Consider the following 11,352-nt stretch of genomic DNA (forward strand, 5'->3'; position numbering starts at 1 on the left):
CACATATGCATGCACATACACACACACACACATCCCCTCTGGCACTTTTTTAGATCCACCCTCTTCTGTTACTGGACTACTGTTAGGATTATAAACAGGCTGGGAAAAGATTACAGCATTAACCCCTTGCAAGATTGGTTCTGTTCAAGTCTCAGCAATATTTCTCAGAGGGAGTCTGTTACGCCACGGCCAATAAATCACAACCAGTGAGTGATGAGAGTGATAAATCCATCTCTCAACCAACAACATATAAAATGGTAAGAGTAGCTGAATAAAAGGGCAGAGAAAAACATAGAGAAGATTTTGCATGCCCTACAAGGAAACACTTCTTATCTTCGTATTTTTCAAAGCAGACTGAAGACTGGGTATGCTCAGAAAAACAAGAGCTGTTACATTTATCTCATTTGGTGAAGTGCTAACTTCATATGAAAGCGCTGTACGTGCCTCATCCAAACTCCAGCCAGTCGACAGAAAGACCCATTAATTTCAATGTTCTTGGATCAAACCTCATGAAAGTATGATATTAGAATTATCGGTTAATGTAAGAAGCAGCCTACACATTTTTCTCAGTGCAAGGACTTGTATATGACTTGAATACAAACTTGATGAACTGATAAACTGTGGCACATTAGTTATGCATTAGCGTACAACACAACAATCCTGGTTGTTTAAAAGAAACCCTTTCTTCTGAGTTCTGCTTTTTGAAAACATAAATATCATCCTGTCTGGTGTTTTCACAAAGTCATGGGCTTTTAACTTCCAGTATACAGCTTGTTTATGGCCAAAAATGTGAATTAATGTTATAAATGAATCCCTGCTATAACTCAATGGAAAACAAATTTCACACTTGAAATCTCTTAAATTACTTAAACAGGCAGAGCAATAACAGGTTTCTATTAACAAGTTCGGACCCCTTAAAGTTGATATACACAGACTAGAAGGCCTGGATTTCTTTCCCAGTCTCGCCAGCTTTGCCTTATGGTGCCACTAACGGGAATAGGAACATAGGAGAGTAGATTGAAAAGTTACAGCTAAAGTTCTAATTTCTAAATTATCTTTTCTTTAGCAGATTCATTATATTTTTTCCATTTCTTTTACATATTTTTCCAGTTTTTAAAAATCTGAGATAAAACGACTCAAGTTGGCAATCAGTGTATACAATGTGTAACTGTCTCAGCGGAAAAAAACATTCAGTCCAGCAGGACTCAATTCCAGCTTCAAAGGTGTAACACACTTGCAGGAAATTAATCCAGAACGACACGTTCTAGTTTATTTTTCTATTTGTGAATCTCAAAATGGGAGAAAATCATACTGAAGAAACAAAAGTTAAAATACATTTCCATTTCTGCAATGATTCAGCATTAAGCTTGAACATTAGGTACCAACATCTCTGAAACACGATTTTCTCTTAGCTGCCTAATTCAGCTTTAAATTTTTTATGTTTTTTATTATTAAATTGATGGATGTTACTAGTCAACCACTCTATTAAATGACAAATGCCTACTTAATTAAACATATAAATTTGTTGTTGTTCTTTTAGTTTTGAATTTAGTTGTAATTATTCCAGTATTTCCTGGACACTTTCTTTGACAATTTAAAATTATTATAATACCAAAACAGCCGAAATGGCAGCCAAGAAAGGTGCTGATTTAGTGCTGGTACTGCACAGGAAAAGTAATGGATGCTTTTTGGAAAGGACTACTGAACTTAGATTGCTTTTTTGCTCTTCTTCATAGACAACAGCAAGATGCAGACTTCTGTTTAGCAACTTCTCTTTCCTTTGAAAATTGCTTTCTATACATGAAAAATAAAGGACAAACCAACTCAGAACAAATTTTGTAGCCTATGGCTGCCTTTCTAAGGTGTCCTTTACACTTGAAATACTGATCCTGCTTTCCATATCCATATGCAACTCACTTCAATGAAGTCTTTAAATTTTAGAGCATTTTCTTTTATCATGAAGTAGCATTCAATCTGAAAGATTTTGAGCTTTAAGAAACCTTTGTGTATCAAAAGAAGTTATTATAATTATTATAATGGTCTGACCTGCTGCAAAACATAGGCTGGGTAATTGTGTTTAGCAATTCCTTTACTGAATTAAATAGCCTGTAATGGAGTTCAAGTCTTTCTGTAAGCAAGATGTCAAATTGTTGTTCTGGGCTTATTATTCTTAATGTGGAAGAGATCTTTCTGGATTCCTGGCACCTTCTGTTAGATCTGCATTAGAGAAATGATTGGATATGTTTTCAGTTGCAGTTGTGTTGAATGGTTGATATTAGCAGTATTTTTTTTTACCGTATTATTTATTTACCATAGATGTGTTGCTATTTGAGGTTGGAGTCTCTCTCAATTCATTTTTAATCTAGTTTTTATACTGGTTATACCACTATACTTTTGGGGTCAGGGGTTAATTGCTGGTATTCTGATGAGTTACAGCTTGTTTTTTTCTGTACCTTGAGGAAGCGTTACACTAAAGAGAAAGATTAATTTCTATTTATGCTGTCAAATATAGACTGAGTTTGTGCACTTGTCATCATCTGCTGGGCTTGCAGTCTTGCTAAACTGGATTGTACAGAGTCTTCCATGAAGTCTCCAGGACCTGGTTAAAAAGAAAAGAAGAAATAGAGTGAATGGAGGTCTCGGGGAGACATAGTCAGTGATCAGGAGGGAAGACAAGATTAGGGGGATCATTGCAATCAAAGAGATTACACTGGGGCTATTGTCTCTCACTGTATCATGAGAGACAGTGAATTATTATTCTGAAATTAACTTCTCTGTACCTGTCATGATTTTGTCATATCTGAAGAACATCAGGTTGGTTATTCATTCCTGGTAAACAAACAGTTTCATACCTTCCATGAGCATCGCGGGCCAGGTCTAAAATCTTTTCTAGTTATTCTACAGTCTCTCACAGATGCTAACACGTTAAGATGAACCAAGGATTTAAATAATGGCATATTGAGTTTTTGTGTTGTTTTTTCCTCTGTTGCTTTCCTAGTAATTCCTGTAATCCTATTTGCCTTTTTTACGACTACTGAGAATTTAACTGATGTTTTCATGGAAGAACCTACTGTAAGTTCAGCAGTCTCTTTCTTGCATAGTAACATCTAGTTTAGACCCTTACACTGTTCATGAAAAATTATAATTGTTTTCTGCTTTGCAGTGATTTTTATTCTCCCATTTTATCAGAAAGAGCTTTCTGCGGTTCTTCATAGTTAGTTTTTGCTTCTCCTCTCCTTGAATGACTTAGCATCAGCAGAAAACTCTTCTACCTCACCCCTCTTCCCATTTTCTGGAGCATTTATGAAAGAGATGAACAGCTGTAGCAAAGCTTCCTGTGGGGCTCCATTCATAATTGCCTTTCACTCCTACTTTTCACTCCGACTTTTTATTTCCAGTCTTCTAATGTTGCTGTTCCCAGTTTCACTCTAGGCCAATGGTCTACTTGTCCATGATGTTAAATTGCTCCTGAACTGCTGCTTCCATAATTCTCCTCGTTCTTTCTGGCAAGCAAATCCATGCCAACTTTGCTTCCTCAGCCCCGATAAGTCTTCCAGGACTACCTGTGAACATTGATTACCATGTGTTAAATCATCCGAGGCCTTAGGAAGCTCCACCTAGAGAAGCAATGAAGAAACAAACCAAGAAGTGATGCAGCAGCTCAGTAATGTGGGTTGTGCCCACAGCATGAGGAAATAATGTTTTAAGTTAAAGAAACAAAACACAAAGCCTGAAGCATGCATGCAAGTCATTGAAAAACTCAGCATGTATTCTACTGAGTTATCAAGACCTTTACCAGCATTGCCACCACTGAATCACCAGTTACTCATGGCTCACTGGCTCTGTGTCCACATGATGCTCATGGATGCCAGGAACCTGGCTTCCAAGTAATTGCTTCTGATTGCCAGCCTAAGGAGAGAGTGCCTTTTTGACTACTTTTTTTTTTTTTTTTTCTGGAGAGAGAAGGAGAGCAGACCTTTCCATTCCACTTTCACAAACGTAGCCCAGAGCCATGTTTGCATTGCAGCTCGCTTTTTCTGGATGTGCAAATTCAGATGACATTTGTCAGGCTAATTGTCCTGAATTACATGTGAGCAGATGGCTTTGTCCGTTGCCATTCATGTCTTCCCAATGCAAGCCCACTGGTGGTGGCGGTGGCAGTGCAAGGCTGTGCGTAAAAAAGCCTGCCATGACCACGCCATATGGAAAAGGCTGAACTGTCAGAAAGCAGTGTGCTCTTGTGGAGGACTTGGCATAATGTTCTTCACCTCTGGAAGTCCTGGACGTAGCTGGTCATCAGTGGTACATACCACTGCATGGTCCCACTGAGCCCCTTGCTCTCAGGGGGGTCAGAGGCTGGCCGGGGCTGCAGGTCAGTACAACAAACACTATAAAGCCAGTGCATGGCTCTCGCATTGGTCTCAACTGGATGTGGGAAGGTGTGAAGGACCAGCTTCCCTAGGACTGTAGGAGCCCCTCACCTAGCCCCATCTCAAGGGATGGGCACACTACAGTACCAAGACATGCTTCCTAAGCACATCCAAGAGGGCTGAAGCCAATGAGGGCAGCAACCATGGCCAGAGACTTCATGTAGTCAGCAGAAATGCAAAATGGACCAAACTGTCCTGGATGCAGCCTGTGTTGTGAAGCCTCTCGGCATGGTCGCGTACTGTCAGACAGCAAATGAGTGGAGAGCATAGTGGTGGGAGGCAGCATGTGGCGCATAGACATGAAGGGTTGAGGGATAAGTACTGAGCCATGATTGACTCCAGAGGGTACTAATTCCAACCAAAAGCAAGTGTGGAACAAGTGAGGAAATGCTATCTTGTGCAAGTCCCAGCAACTGTGTAGTTACTGTTTAAAAGAAACTGGATCATCTCGTTTACATGGTCAGATCTCTAAATCTGCAAGATGTAGCTTTCATCTAAAGAATTTGTGCAGACCATGTGTCCAGAGATTTTTACCTGTTATTACTGACCCTACCAGTTTTCCTTGTGTGGGTGTCAACCTTACAGACTGGCTCATAATTCCAAGGAACTAAAGTTCCCCTGGAGCCCTTTTTAAACATTGGCATCACATTTGCACAGGTTTTTTTTCTCTGGCGACAACATAGTTCTAAGCAAGAGATTACACATCATGTTTAATAATTTTAGTATTTCCTTTAGAAGTTCTGGATGAATACCATCTGGTCCTGGGCTGAGCTGGATTCAGCATCTGCTGGTTCAATTGCCAGACTAAATGAGTAAGAATTTGCTATGAACTCTTGACTCCCATTTTGGAGTGGATTTCTGCATGAAACATATTAAGATCAAAGAGTTTTGTTTTTCTAGGCATTTTTTTACATAGATTTACTCAAAGGCACAGCCAACAATCTTAATGTTTGGACGGTTCTGAGTTGCCTTTTTAACATCACTTCTCTCCACTACATTTAGCTAATTGCATGACAGATGACTCTCCATGCAGATCAGTATCATCTCATCGTTTCCCTGCAAGCTTTAAGAGAGAGAGAAAAAGGATGCTGTTTAAATGAAATGCTTGCTAATCATAGAAGTAATTTTATTATTTAGGAGAAACAAAAACCTGAATGTCTGTCCCACTTGAACTTAATCATGCATTATTTGGGATGTTGGAAGTTTTAGGCAAGAACTTCCTTTGAGTTGGCTGCTTTATTAACAACACTAATTTATTAATAAAATTGGCTTTGTAAATCAAGAAATAATTTAGGTACCATAGTGTAGCTGTGTAGATAGTTCAGAGAAAAGTATACAAAAAAATTTTTTTACCTGTATTCAAAGAAGGGGAGGCCTGCTAATCCATGGTAACAAAAGAATCTGCCATTTTAATTTTTTTTTTTTTTAATTTTAGTCGTAATCCTTTTTTCCCCCTGTAACATCAAATACTGAACACACTGGCTTTGCAGCCAAAACGGTTGCTGTGCTCTGTCATTTCATGCTGTGTGTATAATGCTTTTCTCATCCAAACCCAAACCACATCAATTTACAGTTGCCTCATTCTTTTTCCTGAAGAATAAGTATCTGTTCTCTTTTTTCATTAATTTGACAAAGATCTTTACTTAAATTTAAATAGGATCTCCACTTGTAAAATGATGAATTTGGAAAATCTTATCTTTATCTTGTGTCAAACCTACAAATAATTTTGGGTTTGTTGCCACGTCTTTTTTGTCATGGCAAATGAAATAAAATAAATGCATTAGAAGAAATATATATGGAAAGTCATGGTCTACTTCTGTTCTCGCTTGCCAGGTTTATGCTGGCATTAGGCCACTGATTCAGTGGAGTTACTCACACAGATACAAACTACAGGGAGATCTGGATTAAGCCACACTTTTGGAGAGCACACAAAATTCTTAGGAACACATTTATTCAAGATTTTTCAAGGTGATCTGAGCTTGAGTTCTAGCATTGTCTCACAGTAACTGCAATTAAGACCAGTTTATACCATACTCATCTGAACTCAATAACATAAGGATCACATTTCCTTCAGAGCACGTTGTTGTACCATCAGTGGTTTCCGAAATAGCATTCGCCAACCGCAGAGGGGATCGAGGGCAAACAAGGTGCTCTTGCTGCCCCTGCAGTGCATCTCCAGTGGTCATCTATGACAGTGCTGTGGCATGTAGCTTAATAAATGCCTGGAAGACTCCATGGGTCTTGATAGATGATACTGCATCCGGACACATCTCAAGGTATCTTTTAACTGATTTTGGCAGTGACCACTTTTCTGTCTTTTGAAGTGCCAACTCGTAGTATCTGAACTTCTTGGATGTTTGCAGTATCATCCACCTGACCTGCCTTTGAGACACATTACAGCTAGCGTTGATGCCTTCATGGACATCCAGTCAGCCTGTCATACTGTCTTCCTCAGAAAAGAGGAAACGAGGCCTGCCAGGTGATGGCTGTGACTTTTGTACAATGTTCAAGGCTCACTGATGAACAGGATGAATAAAGCATGTAATCTCTGTAAATCTTCAGGTTCAATTTCATAATCATGTTAAAGTTTCTGTGGGCTTTTGGGGTGAAAAAACAGCCAGAAATTCAGTTTCGCTCCAGAGATTGCTATGCAAAGTGTTGTATAAAGTTCAGGGGAAACTGCTTCAAAGAAATATGTGTAAATGATCTGTCCAGTGTAACATGAGATCACATAAAAATCCTTTCGACATCCTGAGACAGCCAATAAGATACCATTAGTGAGGTCTGGGATGAATCATTATTGACTCATTCCTCCTGCATGGTTTATCCTGCATGTTGCGACTCATGTTGGCACTTCTCAGCCAATGCTGGCCTATCACTAGGCTCAGCGGCATCTCCTCTCTCCATATACCTAGCCCTCTAACTAACTGTTAAAATTGAGGGCAGAAGTTATGACAATGTTCGCTGAACAGCTGAAGCCAACCCTTTTCCTTTTCGTGGCCTATCATAACTGATGCATAAGTGCTTATGAGAAATGAACAGAAACCCATGAAAGAAGAACATAGGTATTTTTAAAAGGTGCTTGTTTCTTTTGTAGGCTACATACTGGGTTGTACAGCCCTATTTTTTTCTTCACCCTGTGAATATATTAGTTTGCCAGAAAAAACAGTTCAGGATTCAAGCTACAGATGCAAGGAAATAGTCCTGCGCACTCTTATGTTGTGGGCGCTAGAACCACATGCCAACTTACCAGCATCAACACATGGTTCAAGAGATCACTTTTTTTTATTATCTTAACACCATCAAGTGTTGGTACCATTAATGGGCTCCTTTGAGCATATTTTTGCATACTAGACCAGCATCAGTCAAAGTCAAAATCCATTGCACGTTCGCAGGTATCAGTCACCTGAGACTGTTTTCTGAGATACAGTCATGACACGGTTGGTAACAAACAGATAAAAGATCAGGAGCTGCCACCAGAAACAGCCCCCATAGGTTATAATGTCAGCAACAAAATGGTACAACTGTTCTAGACACTACTCAACTCCTTAATAAAGCTCAAAACTGGAACAGACTGCTAAATAAACCCCTACCTGTAACAATCAAGAAACGTAGTCTTTTCTTGTTAAGATTCCAGTTAAGCACATAACAAAGAGTCACTACTATTTTACCACTAGAGATTTTCATTAGTAGATCTCACAGAAGTATATGAAAGAAGCTAGTTATGTTAACTGCAGTCGCTATAAGTTTCAATTTACAGATGAAAAAAATGAAGCACAGGAAAGTGAACTACTTGCAGAGGCCACCCAGTGAGGTGGTGGAAGGGTCAGGAAAAGGGAAGCAGGCTCTTCAGACGCGGCCCAGTGCTCTACTTGTCAGACAGCTCTGCTCTCAAAAGAAGCCAGGCTATACTCATGACATTAAGATCAAATAGTTTTCCACATTTCCGCAGAATTAGATAAAGAGATGTTAGTTTCACAACACCAAGTCAGTCATTAAGGGACTGGCTGTGCAGTTAAGTAGGGAGGAAATAGAGAAAGTCAGCTGATGTATTATTGGGTGAATTGGTACCAGCACATCTGAAGCCAGGGCTTTAAGATTCCAAAGTTTATGTGTCTTACTATGTATGGAGAGAAGTTACTTTGTGTTTCATGACAGCTGATCCGACATCTACGTTTTTGGAGGAGTATCAGTTTCTGTAACAGATGATAAATAACTTTTAGGTAAATAGCAATGATGAAATTTGTTCATTGACATCTGAATTCCCCAGAATCATATAATCCTTGGCTTAAGGGAACCTAAGCTATGGGTAGCAAGAGAAGTATTGTCCCTATTAGAAAAATACTGAAAATTACACTTGCATAAGCAGAATCCATTTAATCAGCAACAGTAGTTCTTGAAAACTTCAGTTTTTATAGGAATCATAAACTTTCTATGAACAGCAGTCGTCTGATTTGACATAAATTTGCACAAGTCTGCACAAGAAATTGAACATACAATTTGCTTATATTTTGATGAATTCTCTGTTATTCAGTAGCTAAAGGGGCACATAGCCTCACTTTTTTCAAAGTAACTAACTGGCTAAGTCTCTTATCAACAACTGAATTCTGAGTATGAATTTTAGTCATCTGAGACAATTCAGACCATGAAGTGAGGGTAAAGAATAAGAAAAAGAACACAGGAAATAAAGTATTTGCAGTAGGGTATCTGGTTATGAATTAGCTATCCAGAGCTATTTCTAAATCCAGAGCTATATCTAAAAATTTTAGGAGATATTGCAAAATGTCTCTCCTTCAGAAGACCTTTCTACCATTACTACTGGTACAACACAGACAGCTACTATTGTCTATAAACCCCTACCAGCAATCCCTACAAAGAAACTATACTCCCTGCTTGAAAGCACTTAACCCAAGTAGGATTTTGATCTAATAAAAAGAAAAGTAAAATATTGCGTGATGTCTAGAATTTTGCTGGTTTTCCATCATCATGATTTTGCATGGAAGGGTGCTCAGACAGTGAGATGATGGGTTGTCCTCTTCAAGTTCTGGGGCTCCTAGAATGAAAGTTGGATTTTAAATTAGGCTCATGGCTATGCATTTCATTGTATGCAATTAAGTATTTTATTGTTTGACTCTTGTTCTTTTACTGTGACAATCTCCAGGCCAGTTTTTTGGTTAACTGGAACTCTGCTAGCTGACAGTTTGGACTAATTATTGAACCAAGTAAGATTATGTACAGGGAGACCATTGGGAGCAAAGACAATTTACCCCAGCTGAAGCTCTGTTTAGGTCTTCATTTGTGGAATGTTTATCTTTATTTGTAAATTAACCAAATTATCTTCACATTTTGGACTTCTTTGATAGGTATAATGCTGTCCAATAACTGCCTGTAGAAACCTGACAGTTATAATTTTTTGAGAAACTGAGAGAAGCAGGTCAAGCCCATAGTGACAACAAATACTCTGATTTATTTCAACTGCTGTGCTAACCTGTCCTGGGAGTATTTGATAGTATTTCCATACAGAGTGATTTCAAAACATTATTCAAACACTGAAACACTGAAAATAATACTTTCCAGAGTTTCAGCACAGATGGGCTGTTAAACGATAGTATTATTGGCCTTACTTGCCATGCTTTTGTCTATATAATTCTTAAGACAACACACTCCAAGGAACAATTGCTGTAGTTAGTTTGGACTATTTGCCCATGTTTATACATATTCCATTGTGCAGGGAGTTAATGTGACTGAAAGCACGCAAGTTGTAAATTCATTTTCATTGTTTAGTCTTTGCTTACATTACAAAGCTGCTTTAAAGCTGCCAAGGAGAAGACTCAACTCTCAACAGAAGGGAGAAACAAAAGTCCAAGGACAAATTCTGCTCTGAATTCTCTATGCTCACTTTTTGATAAAGCCAGACTCAGTTAGGATGCTATGGTATCTCCAAATATCCAGGGGCTTATAAACCAGACAAACATACCAGAAGTTGGATCTTTCGGATGTAATCCTTGTATACAGAAAAGTTACATGATATACTGTTGATTTTGCTTTAAAAAACATTTGAAAATTTGCAACTAACGCGGATGATTTCTTTTAATAATTTTTTGTGTGCCTGAAGTCATTATCTTACATTTGCAATTTCATGGATACTGGTTTGGCCCTTTCTGTAATCAACTGCACTGTAGAGACAAAGCAGCGCGTAACAGTCACAGATCATACAAATTGTGACCACCGTGTCACTTCTCAGATACCTTATTTCTTTCCAATGTTCTCCTTTATTCTAAGGCATTCATTTTGCAATCCTGCAATGTGGAGAAAATTAATAAATTGAAGTAGGAAAGGTATTTCTGATGAGACCATGATAAAAGATCAGTAACAATTAGTATTTTATTTTTACAAACTTTGCTTATTGAGGCTGCTGGAGAAAGTAAAGTGTTTTTTAAATATTTCAAGTGACATGCTAGTGAAATGCTCCCAGATTCTACTCTCACTCACTCTGGTTTTAAATCCAGCAGTACCAGAAGTATAATCTTGCTCAAACCATAATCTTACAGTCATCTTATCTCTTTAAATTTCATTTACATTTCAGTTAGAAAGCCAGATGTGTCAGCTGCAATTTTACACTTTGTAAAGACAGACCTCCCCAAAGTCTTCACTTAATTCTTAATGAGTGCTTATAAAAGTTGTTATTAGAAGTCAAATGGGAATGCTCTGGCAAAATAAAAAGTATTTATTTCATTAGCTGTTAAAGTGAGTCATTTCATACTGGAATATCTTGTTCACAAGACCTTATATAGAGGAGGCTGGAAAATTAGAATTGATTCTGTGGGAAATATTCAAATAAATTCTAAAAAATCAGATCATGATATAAATTGCTAGATAAATTTTGATTTTCTGTTTTAAGAAGGAGAACGTGGTAGGTCAT

The sequence above is a fragment of the Buteo buteo genome, chromosome 1 (genome assembly GCF_964188355.1).
Source record: "Buteo buteo chromosome 1, bButBut1.hap1.1, whole genome shotgun sequence".
NCBI classification, from domain to species: Eukaryota; Metazoa; Chordata; class Aves; order Accipitriformes; family Accipitridae; genus Buteo; species Buteo buteo.